At 40.7% G+C, this 16,344-nt stretch overlaps 1 long non-coding RNA gene across 5 annotated transcripts in view; it reads right to left on the bottom strand.

Moving 5' to 3' along the window:
• LOC102161969 overlaps nucleotides 1-16,344 on the bottom strand; it is an 87,801-nt gene that overhangs the window by 18,990 nt on the left and 52,467 nt on the right. For 2 of the 5 annotated variants that reach the window (XR_002340253.1, XR_002340252.1), the window contains exons 5-6: nucleotides 8,124-9,706; nucleotides 7,302-7,456 (exon numbers count right to left, since the gene is read on the bottom strand). The exons of 2 other annotated variants lie outside the window; for them this stretch is intronic. This is a non-coding gene — a long non-coding RNA (uncharacterized LOC102161969). Of the gene's footprint in view, nucleotides 1-7,301; nucleotides 7,457-7,936; nucleotides 9,707-16,344 lie in introns of those variants that run through there. One more of the 5 variants, XR_002340254.1, reaches the window with a different exon arrangement.

Here is a 16,344-nt window from a genome sequence, read left to right on the forward strand (position 1 = left end):
GAATTAGCAGAATAAATGTTCTCATATGGAAAAAATAGAGTTCTTGATGAACATGTATTAAAGAGGGTCAAGTTCTTGTGATTCTCTCACCAAGCCACTCAACTCCCCAGCTCTGCCTTTTTCCAAAACTTTGGAATATGTTTTAAAGTCAAAATGGATGGATATTTATGAAAAGTAGAATCTTTGGTGTGGGAGACTGCTTCATTGCCAATTAGACTAAGATTTAAAATCATTTGAAAACTGTTGGGAGTTTAGGCAACACTTCAAAAATTAATCTTGGCATTGATTTCCTACACCAGTCATGTATCTAAAGAAAACAATGTAAGAGATATTTTCTTTTGTATACAAACGTTGTGTTTTCTCTCTCAAGCTGATAATGATTATAAATTAATACAGCGTGTACTACCCTAAGAACTACAGTGTATTAAGTAAATGATTTATAGCAAAACAAAATAAACCAAGGAAAGGTCTTGGCCTCTAAGGGCTCTCCAGTGTTGGTGGTTAATTCTTAAATTCTCAGCATCTCTTCTTCTCTGATGGTAGCAGCTGCCCCTCCAATATCAAGGATTGACTGTCATGTGGGTCATTAACTCTAATCTTTCCTTGGCCCTTCTGACTTCTTTATCTCTAGATGCACAGAACAAGTTTTAAACCCACCCTGGCCATTGACTTTCTGGACTTTTACCCCCTCGGTCTTAGCTCTGCTTTTCCACAAAAGTAATTGTGATGTTTGGAAGGCTGCCCATCTCAGAGTAGCTCTGTGGTTTCCTCTTTGCTCCAAGCTCTTTTTTTTTTTTTTTTTTTTTTTTTAAGCATCCACACAAATTAGAGATTTATTTTTTCTCTCTCTCTCTCTCTCTCTCTTTTTTTTTTTGTTTGTTTGTTTGTTTGTCATTTGTCCTCTTAGGGCCGCACCCGCAGCACGTGGAGGTTCCCTGGCTAGGGGTTAATCAGAGCTGTTGCTGCTGGCCTATACCACAGCCACAGCAGTGCCAGATCCGAGACGCGTCTGCGACCTACACCATAGCTCACAGCCATGCCGGATCTTTAACCCACTGAGCGAGGCCAGGGATAGAACCCACAACCTCATGGTTCCTAGTTAGATTCGTTTCCACTGCGCCACAAGGGGAACTCCCAAGATTTTCTCTTTTAAAGAAATCGTGACTACTCCTTATCTGTTGGACTGAGAGGGTAATGTTAGGTTGCATTCTTCCCTTTATTTTTACATTTGTGAATATTTAAAAAATTTTTACTACTGGATTCCAAGTTGTATGCTGGGCTGTTTTCATCTGTCTTTTACAAGGATGGCCCAATGCTTGTCGCTGAGAGAAGAAGGGTTGACATGAGGCGCACCTGTATTGGAGAGCTGGCTCTGCCAAGTACTGGCAAGACACAATTGGGTTATTGTTTAACCCCTACAATCTTTAATTAAATAAGATAGTGTATGTAAACCACACAGCATGTGTTTTGTAGAGTCATTACTCAAAATGTTAGCTATTGGACGTGTGCAGATATGTGTTGAATCAAAGGAAGGTTGAATGCCACTGCTGCTTGGATAATCTTTCAATTTTCACAATTTCTAGAGCATGAAGAGGGTCTCAACAGAAGAACCCATGCAAATCTCTGATGCATATTATTTATATTAAGAGCACATGTTTTTTCCAACTAGTTGACAAAATCTAAGTAGCAGTCATTTTTAAACACAGCTTCTAAAATTAATCATTGCCATTTTTAAATCCCAGTGACAAAATGCAAGGACAGCCCCAGCCCAGGCAGAGTCTGTGAGTCTGGGATGTGCTCAGCAGCTGGGCAGTGACCTGGTGGCTGGAGTCATGGACACCCTGCTTGGTCTTTCAATCTAGGCCTGACAAGGTTCTCTGGCAATAAAATTTTCTAAATCGTGGACTCCTTGGAGAATGTGAGAAAAAAAAAAAAAAGGTTATGTATAGACAAACATATGTGGTAGAAGAGAGAGTTTGATAGAGAAAGGGAGGAGAGAAAGAGAGAGGAATAGAAAGGGAGAGAAATAAAAGTTGGGAACTAAGAGAAAGAAAAGAAGGAAGAGAGAATTCAAGAGGCCAGAGTGTGAATAAGAACCAGAGAGGCAGTGAGATGCTAGGCTTTGGATTCAAAGAGACTTGGTTATAAATCTCCATTTTTATCAAGCTGTGTGATTCTGGGCAAGTTGCTTAACTTCTCTAAGTCTGGGTTTCCTTATCTATAAAAAGAATACATGCCTCAGAGGGCTTTTGTGAGGATCAAATGAGATAATGCATTTAAAAGCACATAGCCCCGTAAATGGACTCTTTTATAACTTTCATACTTCATAACACATTCTGGACCCTTCCCCATATATGGTATTTGTGTTTACTTGTTTACTTAGGTATTTGTTTTATTAGAAAAGGGCATCACTGGAACTAATGCATATCATCCCAAGTCAATCTGGAGAGATTCCTCACTTTTTTTTTTTTTTTTTTGTCTTTTTGGACCACACCCACGGTACATGGAGGTTCCCAGGCCAGGGGTCCATTTGGAGCTGTAGCTGTCGTCGGCCTATGCCAGAGCCACAGAGCCACAGCAACGAGGGATCTGAGCCATCTCTGCAACCTACACCACAGCTCACGGTAATACCAGATCCTTAACCCACTGATTCAGGCTGGGGATCGAACCCATGTCCTCATGGATGCTAGTCGGGTTCGTTAACCACTGAGCCACGATGTGAACTCCAATCTGGAGAGATTCTTATTGCTGTTTTGGTAGGGACAACTGCAGATAACTGATGCTAGGGGGCTTTTTTTTTCTCTTCTAAAGGTGCCAACTGGGAGTTTCCATGGTAATAAACCCAACTAGCATCCATGAGGATGCAGGTTTGATCCCTGACCTTGCTCAGTGGGTTAAGGATCTGGCATTGCCGTGAGCTGTGGTGTAGTTTGTAGACATGGCTTGGATCCTGCGTTGCCGTAGCTGTGGTGTAGGCCTGCAGCTACAGCCCCAATTGGACCCCTCGCTTGGGAACTTCCATATGCTGCAGGTGTGGCCCTAAAAAAAAAAAAAAAAAGGTAGGGGGCAGGTGTTGGCTGTACCATTTTAAGAAATACTGATTTAATGTTTCAAATGCCCTAGTGGAGTCACAAGCTATCCATTTACTCTTTCTTTCATTTGACCGGAGTTCACTAGGGTCAGGCCAAGTGCCAAGACAGGTGGGCCTTGGAGTAGAATGGGTGGAGGTGGGCATACAGTGCGGAACTAGAGGCCCTGCCCTGAGTCCAAGGATTGTCCTCCTTGCTCTACCCCTCTGACGGGCAGGAGGAAATTTTTCCTCTTGTACCAGAGTGTCATGCCAGGGCTTCCCAAGTTGTTACAGAGTCAGATGGGGCAGGAGATAGAAAGGCAGCCCCAAAGAAGCCTCTGGGCTGCATCTCTGCTTCTTCTGTCCCATTTTCACATTGTTCTATTTGGACTCTGACTCACGCTGGGCTGAGTGCCTTATACTTCAGTTCTCACATCTGTAAAATGGAATGATGGAGATTATTAACTCCTTTCCTTCAGAGACTGTTACAACTTGTAAAAATTAACAAGTCATACTAGGAAAGCACTTCACAATTGAAAAGGAGAGAAGGAGGTCAAGGTATAGTTTACCTATTCATTAGATTTAATAATTTCCTTGCAGATTATGTTCTTCAAAATGGGCATGGATATTTTCAATTTAATAGCTCAACCCAAATATATTTATTGAACACTTATTACAAAAAAGGTAGAAAAGGGAGTTCCCGTTGTGACTCAGCAGTAGTGAACTCAACTAGTATCCATGAGGACAAAGGTTTGATCCCTGGCCCTCACTCAGTGAGTTGGATATCCGGCATTGCAATGAGCTGTGGTGTAGGTTGCAGACTCGCTTGGATCCTGCGTTGCTGTGGCTGTGGCATAGGCCGGAAGATGTAGCTTTGATTTGACTCCTAGCCTGGGAACCTCCATATGCCACAAGTGTGGCCCTAAAAAAAAAAAAAGGGTAGAAAAAAATTAAGACTCTACCTTTGCCCCTCAATTGGTAAATCGAACTACTTTCCCATACTACTCCCAAAGGGACCTGTTTGTCTAAATGCATGTAAAAATAAACATTTGTATCACTAATTGGCTCTTTATCTATCCTCCCATGTACAACCCAGGACGAGGTCAGAAAGAAATTTGATACTTAGCATCTGATGATTTCAGTCTATTAAAGGGTTCTGAAAACAAGGTATATCTAACAGAAAAGGGATCCTCATTTATGCTACTTGCTAGATAATCAGTAGAGTGAAATAGGAGAGGGAGAAAGGAATGTGTATTGAGGGCTGTCTGTCATCACTTGGAGAGCTACTGTCATCAGCAAGCGCTCAGTCATTTCTCACATTCTTCTGTCTCCTTTGCTATAGGCTTACTCCAGCCTTTGCTGCCATCTGAAGCCTATCCTATTGTTTAAAGATTGAAATCGGTATATGATAAATAAACATGGGGCATCATGTTTACTTTCAGCCTCAGTCTCTAATAAGAGTTCTAGCTGTTTAAACTAAAGAGAGCCTCCAATCTGATTTCAAGTATACTCCAACATTTCACTAACGTACTCCAAATTTCCATGAGGTTACAGACCTATTTTCTTCTGGGCAGATAAAGCTGGGATTGCATCATCAGAAGCAGCTCAACCAATCATTATGTATAAACCTCAGTCCATTTATATAATGGAACCCTTCTGGTAGTAATGACACAAAAGATGCAAATAAGGAAGATCACAAGCCTGTTGAAATCCCAAATCATCTGTGGCAACAGAGCCACAGAACCTCTGTCTTCTTGGAAGTAAAATAGTAGGTCTAATGGTAACCAAATGCTCTCCTTTAGGACAGTATTTCAAGAAGGTAGAGTGTACATGTATTATACAAATACATACAGGAGTTCCCATCGTGGCTCAGTGGTTAATGAACCCAACTAGAAACCATGAGGATTTGGGTTGGATCCCTGGCCTTGCTCAGTGGGTTAAGGATCTGGCATTGCTGTGAACTGTGGTGTCGGTCGCAGACGCAGCTCAGATCCTGCAATTGGACCCCTAGCCTGGGAACCTCCATATGCTGCAGGTGCAGCCCTACAAAGATAAAAGCCAAAAAAAAAAAAAAATACAGTCTTTTTAAGAGATAATTAGACATATTATGCTGGGAAGCTGAAACACAAAAAGATTGAATACTGTCTAGAAGATCACGCCACAAATCTCAGGAAAAACAGTTAGTGTCCAGGCCTGGGATCCTTCATCCAGGCCACGAGATAGCACAGCCCATGTGAAAAAAGAATTGGCTAGTTTTCCAGCATAACATGGTATTTTGTTTCACCAGAGTAGACTGCTGGGAAATCTCTGGAGGCCCTGGCAGCTGCATCTTGTTTTTAATATGAAGCCTGCAGGGAAGAGAAAGACAGGCTCATAATTCACAAGAGGCACAGCCATAAGAAAGCCATTCTGAGCAACTGAATCAGACACAGAGGGGGAGCTGCTATTCCATTCCTAAGTCAAGAATGCTTTTTGTCTTCCCTTCTCTCCTTATCGGCTGTGTCCTCATGAAAAGATCATTTATGGATGGCGGTATGAGTGCATCAGAACTAGCTTCTGTTCTTTCCTTTTCGCCCCCCATTGCTACTGTCCTGTAAAACAGCCCCTTTGTTAAAGACTGAAGCAGCAGATGCAGCTCAGATATTGTCATAAATAATTTGGAGAAAAAGCATTTTATCTTGAATTGGTCTAACACCTTTTTTGTGTTGGAAGTAGTTTTACAGCTGATCCAAATATTCTAGAAAGTTGAGAGATCCATAGCAAAGTGATATTTTACATGCATCTCTTTAAAGTGATGTAAAGTATGGGAGGAATTCATACTGTCAGTTAGATAATACATAGAATAAATAGACACAAAAATGGCATCATGGGTTGGAGTGAATCAGGGAGGGCTTGTGGAAGAGGCAGGATTAATAGAAAGTGCCGCTTAAAGTACAAGTGAAGGCTTGGTGCTAGGCGTGGACTTAGTGGGATAAAAAATGAGAAGACTTGTTTATTATACCAAATTAGAAGTAGAAAGAAAAGGTATTCAGGTTTTATAGAAACTAAAAATGAACTTAATATCTTTTATTTCTTACTTTTTTTCCTTTTTTTGCTTTTTTAGGGCTGCAAGCGCGGTATATGGAAGTTCCCTGGCTAGGGGTCAAATTGGAGCTACAGCTGCTGGCTTACGCCACAGCCACAGCAACACAGGATCTGAGCTGTATCTGTGACCTACATCACAGCTCTAGGCAACGCCAGATCGCTGACCCCCTGAGTGAGGCCAGGGATTGAATCCACATTCTCATGGATATTGGTCAGATTCGTTTCTGCTGTGCTACAATGGAACTCCCTTTTATTTCTTAATTTTTTGGCCAGAATTATGGCACATGGAAGTTTCTGGGTCAGGGATCTAACCTGAACCACAGCAGCAACCTGAACCATAGCAGTGACAACGTTGGATCCTTAACCTGCTAGGCCACCAGGGAACTCCAATATTTTAGACTGTTTTGATAATCAATTAGTTGCTCTCCATGGTCACATCTGTGAAAAATGTTTTAGATACAGATAAAAAAAAAATAAAAATCATCTGAAATCCCACCAGTCAGAGAATAATGACGGTGAACATTCTGGTGCATTTTCTTTCATAAACTTTCTTTGCAAATGTATTAGCTTACTTTAGATTTGCCATAGGCAGATTCTGATACAAGGATTCAAGTGCAAGAAGTTCATTTAGGAGGTGATTCTAGAAAACACTATTAGGGGAGTGGGAATAGTAAGACAGGGAAGGAAAAGAAGCCAGAAGAAGGAGCGTGTTTTCAGATGAATCAGTTGGAGTGCAGTCATGCTGGGAAACTCAGAGTCGTCTCGCTAGGGGACCAGGAAGCTAGAATATTTATCCACTGACTCCTGTCAGTTGAGAGTTGGTGTGAGGAGCATTAGCTTCCTAAATAAGCCTCTATGGGCCAGGAAAATAATTCTAAGTACGGAGTTGCAGGATTTGCAACCAAGAGCCCCCAGTGTGCAGTGGGGAGATGGGTACTACATAAATTTACATAGATTATGTTTTTCATGTATAAAAATACCTTTCTGTGCATCAGGTATCATAGTACATATTTTATTTGCATTAACTCACAGAATTCTCAGAGAAGTCCTATAAGGTAGATGCTACTCTTAGCCCCTGAGGCTTAGATACTGAGATTAGAGGCTGGTCGAAGAAAATATGAGAGTCATACTCCTAGATATTACGTACCTGAAGTCACAAAGAGATGATACTTTCCAAAAGATGATACTTTCCAAAAGATGATACTTTCCAAAAGAGGTTTAATGACAGCCTTGTTCACCCAGCTCCTCTCTCCTTTTCTCCATTTTCTTTTCTTTCTTTCAACAAAGAGTTTTCCTTTGCAACTATAAAAATATCTCTTTTCAGAGACATTTACTGGATGACAAAACAAAACCTTGAGATACAAAGGCTCTATACTAGAACTGTCAATTGTTTCTGTTCAGCATCCCTTCCCCCATCTTCTCCTGGTACAACATATTATCTCATTTGGGAGACGTGATCCACCCCTTGCAGTTTTAATGGGTGGCCAAGCCAGTCTTCCGTCTACGGGGGTGAGCGTGAAACCCAGACTTGACCACCCACAGATCCCATTTACTTGGTCACAGTGATTGACTAGAAATGTGTTTTGGGGCTAGACCCAAACCAATTAGGGTCTTTTCCTGAGACTTTATTATTATTATTTTGTCTTTTTGTCTTTTGTCTTTTTAGGGCTGCACCCACAGCATATGGAGGTTCCCAGGTTAGGGGTCCAATCGGAGCTGGAGCTGCCGGCCTATACCACAGCCACAGCAACTCAGGATCCAAGCTGTATCTGTGACCTACATACACGACAGATCACAGTAACAGTGGATCCTTAACCCACTGAGTGAGGCCAGGGATCAAACCTGTGTCCTCACTGATGCTAGTCAAATTCATTTCCTCTGAGCCATATTAGGAACTCTCCTTTTCCTGGGACTTTATATCAGGTTTTGGGAAAAGGAAGTTGATGTTACTAGACTGAGATGATATTACCAGTAGTTGTTGGAACCATGCTCTACTTCTCCATAGCAAGGTAGCAGAAGCCCATCTGTAGTAGGAGAGAATATAAACAGAGCAGAGAAGTAAAGTGATATGAGAGAGACAGAGACAGAAGGAGAAACAGACAGAGAGATCTGACTGTACAGCTAAATCCCTGTAATTCCCTGAGGTCCTCTCCTCCTGCATGTCCTATTGCATAAGCCAAATAAAAATAAACTGATAAATAATAATCTTACTCCTTCCTTCCATCCGTCCTCTTCCTTGCATCCTTGTTTACTTATTTGTTTGTTTGTTTATAGCTGGTTTGACTTGGGTTTCTGTTTCTTGAACCAGATTCTTGACTGATTTGGGACCAAGTGCATTCTGGCCAGGAAGTATGTTTGTGGCCCTTAAGTTATATATTGGTGTAAGAGAGCTGGAGGTGGAGAGAACCAAATTATGATAGGACAGGCATGACCTTTTTCCACCCTGCACAACTTTATTTGCCTCCATGATTCTCAAGTCAATTCCAACTCTCTGAGGCATGAAGGATGCCCCTGCCTTCAGGAAATACTGAATTTCATGGCCAATGTGGAGCACGGTTTCCTATTGACTGCTGCCTTTGCCTGCAGCTAATGATGGCATTCATCAATAGAACTAACCAACTGGGACTGTCTGATCTTCCCTCCCACTCTTGAAACCCAAGGACATGGAGAACTCTGCTTTCACAGGGCATAAACTGATGGTTCTCTGAGTTCTAACCCTGGCTTAGGCAGTCTTTGGCTTGCGTGATCCTCCAAATATTCAACAGATCTAAGATCTCAATGTGCTTTTATTAATCTGGATGCTATAAGACATGCTTGAAATAACAGCTGCCATTTATCAAGCATTTACTGTATGCAGGCACTGTTCACTTGGGCTTCCTGTACACTATTGTAATGCTTGGAGAATCCTGCAAAGTAGGGACGTTCAGCCCCTTTTATGGATGAAGAAACTGAAATTCAGGAAGATTAATAGCCAACAGCCCCATAAACCCAGTTCTGTAAGACTGAAAGCTTCCTGTACCCCTCCACATATTCCACTGCCTTGGAGTAAAGGACCAATAGCCTTCCTTGCTGATAGAGTTTTAGGTTTAACACATTCACTTTTGTGATATGCAACAAGGCTAGAAATTTAATCCTAAACTCCCAAGCACAACTTTCAGAAAAGTTCTCTGGCCCTTTGCCATTGGTGAAGTCAGTGGTCCTTAAACTGGGTTTGGAGGCCTATACTGGATGGATTTGTGTATAAATGAAGCTTAACTGAAACCAGAGCACCTAGGATCCCTTCATCTGCATAGCTCCAGGTTAGTGTGGGCTTCAAGAGATTTCGTATGTGAGTTGGGAAGGTGAAAATGAAGCAGTGGAGCAGCAGCCTGACTGGTTTTGCTCCTGGAAGGCTGGTGCAGCCCAGGTGCTGTTGCAGCTCACTCACCTTGTCTCACGGACAGACTGGATCGTGTTGGGATGGAAGACCAGTTGGGTCCGGAGCTTCTCCAACCCTTCTGACTCCTGGACCAGACACGTGTTTAGCTCCCTGATGAAGGGCACCAGCTTCTCCTGCAGATTGCCACATCATTAAAATTGGTGGCTTAGAGGTCCTTGCTTCCCTCACTTCATGGGCATCTTTCTTTTCCAAATGCTTTCTCTGAGAATTTCAGGCTTTAGCACCAGACATGGAAGCAAGAGGCTCACATAAGCTGTGTAACCAGCTCCCCTAGTTGCGTGATATCAAATTCCTATAATAAATCCCACATTAAATATATATATTTCCTAGTGTTATGTTTCTTTTTTTTTTTTTTTTTTGTTCTGTTTCTTTAATTGAACTCTGACTAGTTCCTTACACTGGGATAGGTGAAGAATTTAGGCTACAGTTTTAAGGGAATCATTTTCCAAATCTTCAAACCTCCTTACTCTTTCTTAAATCTGATCTGCTAAGAGTAAGCCAGTTTGCTTCTCCAGGAAGAAGATGCTAAGAGTTAAGAAAGCAAATGTCTTATTGGGGAGTAACATCCATGAAAGAAAAAAGGAGAAAGCAGGGTTGGTCAGCTAAGTTGCCAGACTATCTAAGGATCTCACAGCATCTCCACCAGATCACCAAGGCCGCTCTGGAGCCAGGACTGCCCCTAGAAGTTTTCCTGTTGGGTGGAAATAGCTAAGCCCTTGTGCAAGAGACTGTTCATTGGCAGAGAAAGAGGCCTTCGTTGGAAGGCTGAGAAATCTCAGCTAGCCACATTTCTCCCAGCTGGGCAGCAAGTCCTTTCTTGGTGGGATATCTGAGCAGCACATTTCCATGTCTGCCACCTCATTCATCACAAATCTTATGGTGGGGCATTGCCTGGGCTGTGAAAACCTCACTTAGGAACCAAACAAGAGAATACACCAAAATATTGATTTGGAGGCCTCATCAATCCATTCGTATCATGAAAGAGGGATGGCCCTAGATGAGTATTTCTCAACCTTCTTTTCGTTACTGCTCATCCCCCCACCCCTTGGAGCCTTTTTAGACATGTTTTTCCTAATTGTCCCCCTACCATGAAAACCCAACATTACAGGCATACTTTATATGTATCTGTGTACTATGTGTATATCTGCGCTTTGTACGTAAAAAGAGTAAGACCTTTTTTTTCCCATCCCCCAAGAACAAATTCTCCCTCTCCTGGGGACAACACCACCCCAGTGTAGAATGTATGTTCTGGGTTAAGAGAGACTTAAGGGATATCACAACCAGCTGCAATATGTGGCCCAGGATTGAATCCTAGGTTGAATAAAAACCAGCCCATAAAGAGTATTTGGGAGATACGTGAGAAATTTTAATATGGACTGGCTATTTTTTTTAGGTGAAATGCTGCTATTTTGGTGGTGTAGGAAAATATTCTTATTTTTTATAGATGCATATAGAAGTAAAAACCAAGAAAGAAATATTGGTTTAATGAAGACACCTTTGCTTATTATTCATCAAGTTTCCTCACATGCATGGGGGCTTCCCTTCTTTGCCTATCTTATTGATATTTGTTACAAGTGAAGTTTGGCATTAGAAGTAGGATAATTAGCCTTGTGGGTAAGCCCTGGAAAAGGAACAGCTGAACAGTAAAAGTTAGTGGTGCTGATTCCCTTAAAGTTAACTGGACTATCTTGCAAGACAGGCAAATTTTTTGAGAAACATTGGATAAAACTGGTTTAGAAAATTTTTACATGGTCTCTTTAATATTTGGAGTTTATCCTTTGGGATGTTAAAACCTATCTTATCAAATGGTGTCATGAAATATTTATCCCAATTACATTCTATCATCATCTCATCCTGTGATGAAAAATTTCAGATGACAACTTAAAATATGTGAGTAGTTACACAGTTCTAAAAAATTCTTTTAGGGGTTATGTAAGCAATATATTTAAAGATTCCTGGGCTAAGAAAATACATTTCAAGGAAAAGAGGCCCTCTCTTTTGCATCTCTTTAGTCTCTTTCCTTTCCAGGAGCCAGTGACTAATTATAGACAAGACACCTGATTAGAATTCCAGACAAAATGGCAGCCCTTTGCTTTTGTGGATGAGAACCAAGTTTATTTCAATAATGTTTTCCTTTCCTTTTTCTCAGTGGTAGATTCCACTGTCACACAGCCACAAGCACATCAGTAGGACTCAAGAATCTTATATAATACTGCAACTGGCTCCTGCAAATTTTTTCCTCAAATACAAACCCCACTCCTCAGTTTTCAGAGACTCCCCCCTCCCTTGTTTGTTGGTGGGTGAGTGAGAAGTTATTCCAAATGACAAAGAGATCACTTTGGTTATTTTCAACCAGTGTGAGATTGAAAAGTCAAATGTGAGAGGCTGCATGTTTTTCAGACAGGATGAATCACTGGCATGTTGCTTTGTGAAGAGTGTCTAAATCATTTCTCATAGCAAGCTTTTAAACAAAAGCCCTCCCATAATGCTGAAGCATCTGGCATGATATATGTTCCTCCAGATTTCTCGAGAGTCTGAGCTTCCCAAGGCCTGTTGTGCCCCACCTTTCAGAGTTTTTTCCTACTTAATTTTCTGGCATGTCGCCCTGTCAGGTCCTGCATATCACTCTCATTACCGCTAACTTCGGTGCTCTAGTTTGGCCTAAGTTTGGAAAATTTCAAAGAGGAATGTTCTACCAGTTTTCAGGCCAGAAGTAAAATTCTAACAAGATCTGTTTGTTGCTCACAGTAAGAGTCTGCAGCTCTCGGAAAATGATTACAATCAGCTGTTAGGATTCAGATGGGCTACGCCCCTCAGATCTCAGGCCTTCACCTCTCAACTCCAGGCCTATATTTTTGACTGTTTGCTGAATACATTCTTTTTGAAAACCCCACCATGATGTCAAACTCAAGATGTCTATGATAGAACTGCTATTCTTTCCCTTCAATACTTCCTGCATGATTGCTCTGCTAGATTAGGTTTCCTGTAGTGCTATATAGGATTCTGTCACACCCTCTAGCCTAAAAGGTTCCAGTGGATCACCATTGTCCACAAGATAAAACGCAAATTCTTTTCCTGGTATTCAAGGTCCTGATACTTCAGTTGGACCGGTTCATTTAATATTGCCCAAGCAAGCCTTTGACTTAAGTCTGTCAGGGTTTTGACCAAATAGTCTCACATTCTGGAATGTTCTGTCTGCTTTTTTCTATTTGTTTTTCCTATAAATATTCACGTTGCTATTCAAATTTGACCCAGATATGGCATTCCCCTCATTTCCTTAGAGTCTCTGTTCAAAAGTCACCATACAAATAAGGCTTTTCTTTAACACTCATATTAATGCTACAGCAAGTCACCCCCAGGTACCCCCCAACACACTTCCTATCCCCATTCTCTGTTTTATTTTTCTCTGTAGCACTTATCACCGTACATTATTTATTCATGTATTGTCCATCTGTCTCCACGGGGGCAAGGATTTTTGCTAGTTTTGTTCACTGGCAGAGACTCAGCAAGTAGGAAAGAGTCTGGCACATTACAGGCACATAATAAATATTTATAGATTAAAAAAATGAATGAATAAAGTCTGAAAACACTTAGAACGTGTCTGACACTCTCCTGGGTTCTGGAGAGGTGGATATCAACTAAATGAGGTTCTTTTAAAAACCCACGATCATGTGGAGAAAAATGGGAGGTGCAAAAATGGAAGTCTCTACCAAGTTCAAGTGGAGCATAGTGTAGGAAAGAGAAAAGAATTAATATTATTGAACTTCTGTTATGTCTCAGTTACCTTCACATGTCTAGTCTCTTTTAAGTTTCACAATAATGCAATCTGGTAGTTTTTATTAGTCAGTCCCAATTTTGCCAGTAAGAAAACTGAAGATCAGGAAATTAAGTAATTTCTCCCAGGTTTTTTTATTTGTTTTTGGCTAGTAGATGGTTAAAATCAGAAGGGATTTAAAACCAGGACTTCTTATGCAAAAATCAGTATGCTTTGCGCTATACCAGGTTGCCTCTCAGGTCATTAGGCGGTGAATATATTTAGCTTAACCTGTGGAAGGCATCATGGAGTAGGTGCTATTTGAGTGATTAATGAGAAGAAGTTCATCAAAGCAGGAAAAAATAAAATGGCAGGATGGCCACTCACTGCAGTCCACAGGCTCTTTCCGTTCCGAACTCTCATTCCCTTCTCTGACATCAATTCATTCAATAAATACTTACTAAATACATAATATGTGCCAAGCAATGTTCCATACTCTGGTGCTATAGTAGTAAGTAAAACAAAATCCCTGTTTCCATGGAGATTTCGTTCTCTAAATATTTTGTGTAATATTAAGAGAAAGCAGGACATTTCATATTTAGAGAGCTCAGATTAGCATCATGGCTTCATCATAGTTTAGCTGAGGACTTTGGAGAGGTCATTTAAACTTTCTGAATCTCAATTTCCATATTTGGAATAGGAATAATTACCCATCTCACCAAAATATGATGTTGTGAGGCTTAAACAAGATGAAAATACACTGAACTATGAAGCACTTGAAAATTGTTTTGTTAAGCTGAACACGTCATTGATTTTTAAGAAACACCATTATTTTTTGTATCATTATGAAAGAAAAAACTCTATCAATTATGACATGTCATTGATTGGAAGAACCATGCCCATTCCAGAGATGTCAAAATGTGGAAAAAAATTATCTTAGAATTGTTAAAGTATGGTAAAAGAAAGCTGGTATTGTCATTGTCATCCCTATGGTATGCAGCATATCATTCATAGAGGAATGGATTTAGGAAGAGGAACTGGAGAAGATCGATGAGACAAGTGATAGAATATTTCTTAGAGATTTTCAGGAGTACTTCTGTCTTTGTACACAATTTTTTTTTTCTTGTGTACAAAATAACTGCAGTCTTTTTCTACAATGTAGAATTTTGGAGTACCAATCACCTATTTTCTGTTGAACTAAGTCACCAAATGCGTCTCAGAGCACTACCTATAGACTATTACATGAGAAAGGAATGCATTTTTTGGCCTGTTATAGAAGGTGTCTCTGTTCCAAGCTCATCCTAATTCACAGAATCACATTGCATACATTGGACAGTGCTCTCTTCATGAAAGCTTGTCTATATCAGGGAAACGGCACTTTACTAGAACAATTTTTTTTTTTGACATGATATAAGTTTATTTCTGGATTTTTTTTTTCCCCACTGTACAGCAAGGGGGTCAGGTTATCCTTACATGTATACATTACAATTACATTTTCCCCCCAGCCTTTCTTCTGTTGCAACATGAGTATCTAGATAAAGTTCTCAATGCTATTCAGCAGGATCTCCTTGTAAATCTATTCTAAGTTGTGTCTGATAAGCCCAAGCTCCCGATCCCTCCCACTCCCTCCCCCTCCCATCAGGCAACCACAAGTCTCTTCTCCAAGTCCATGATTTTCTCTTTTGAGGAGATGTTCATTTGTGCTGGATATTAGATTCCAGTTATAAGTGATATCATATGGTATTTGTCTTTGTCTTTCTGGCTCATTTCACTCAGTGTGAGATTCTCTAGCTCCATCCATGTTGCTGCAAATGGCATGATGTCATTCTTTTTTATGGCTGAGTAGTATTCCAAAGAACAATTTTTTTTTTCAGTCATATGGGTATTGCTAATTGTATAACCCAGATATTTCTCCCTTTTCCTCATTCCCTTTTATCTCTTTCTCTTCCTCTCCCACGTCATCACTACCCTTTTTGCTTTGGCTCTTAGGGAACTCTAGGACAGAGCTGTACTTCTTTATAAGGTTCTAACTTCAGTTTCATCCTTTTTACCTAGCCTTCATTTTAATTTTCTCCTAAATTCTCTTTTTTTCTTTTCTTTCTTTTTTTTTTTTTTTCTTTTTTGCTTTTTAGGGCCATGCCCAAGGCATATGGAGGTTCCCAGGCTAGGGATCCAATCGGAGCTACAGCTTCCAGCCTACACCACAGCCACAGCAACATCACATCCTCGCCACAACTGTGACCTACACCACAGCTCATGGCAACACCGGATCCTTAACCCACTGAGCAAGGCCAGGGATCGAACCTGCAACCTCATGGTTCCTAGTCAGTTTCTGCTGCGCCATGACGGGAACTCCTCTAATCTATTTTTCCCCCAACATTTCACTATAAAATTTTTTGAATATCTAGGAAGGATGTAAGAATGTTATCGTTAACAGCCATATACCCCACTATCTATCTGGATTCCATAATTAACCCTTTACTGTACTTGCTTTATCACATGTCTGTCCATGTACCCATCCTCTTTTCATTTATTTTTTGATGTATTTCAGAGTAAATTACAAACCTCTATACACTTTACCCCTCTACATTTTAGTATGCATATCTTTAACCAAGTTCAATACTTTTATAGTTTTCCCCCTTTTTGTGTTTGTTTTTCTGGTCTGGGTTTTTTTTTGGGGGGGGGTTGGGTTTTTTTGTTTTTGGCTGCACCTGCAGCATGCATAAGTTCCCTGGGCTGAGAATCAAACCCATGCCACAGAAATGACAACTGCCAGATCCTTAACCTGCTAGGCCACCAGCAGGGAATGCCTCTTTTTTGATTTTTAGTGAGGTAAAGTTTACAGACAACAAAGTACACATATCTCAAGTATACCATTGAGTGATTTTTGACAATGGGTACATTTATGTAACATAGATCTTAATCAAGATACAGAATATTCCTATCAGTCTAGCAAGTTCCTTCATGTCTCTTCTTTCATCCTCACAACCTCAGAAG

This window comes from Sus scrofa, chromosome 18 (assembly GCF_000003025.6).
Source record: "Sus scrofa isolate TJ Tabasco breed Duroc chromosome 18, Sscrofa11.1, whole genome shotgun sequence".
NCBI lineage: Eukaryota > Metazoa > Chordata > Mammalia > Artiodactyla > Suidae > Sus > Sus scrofa.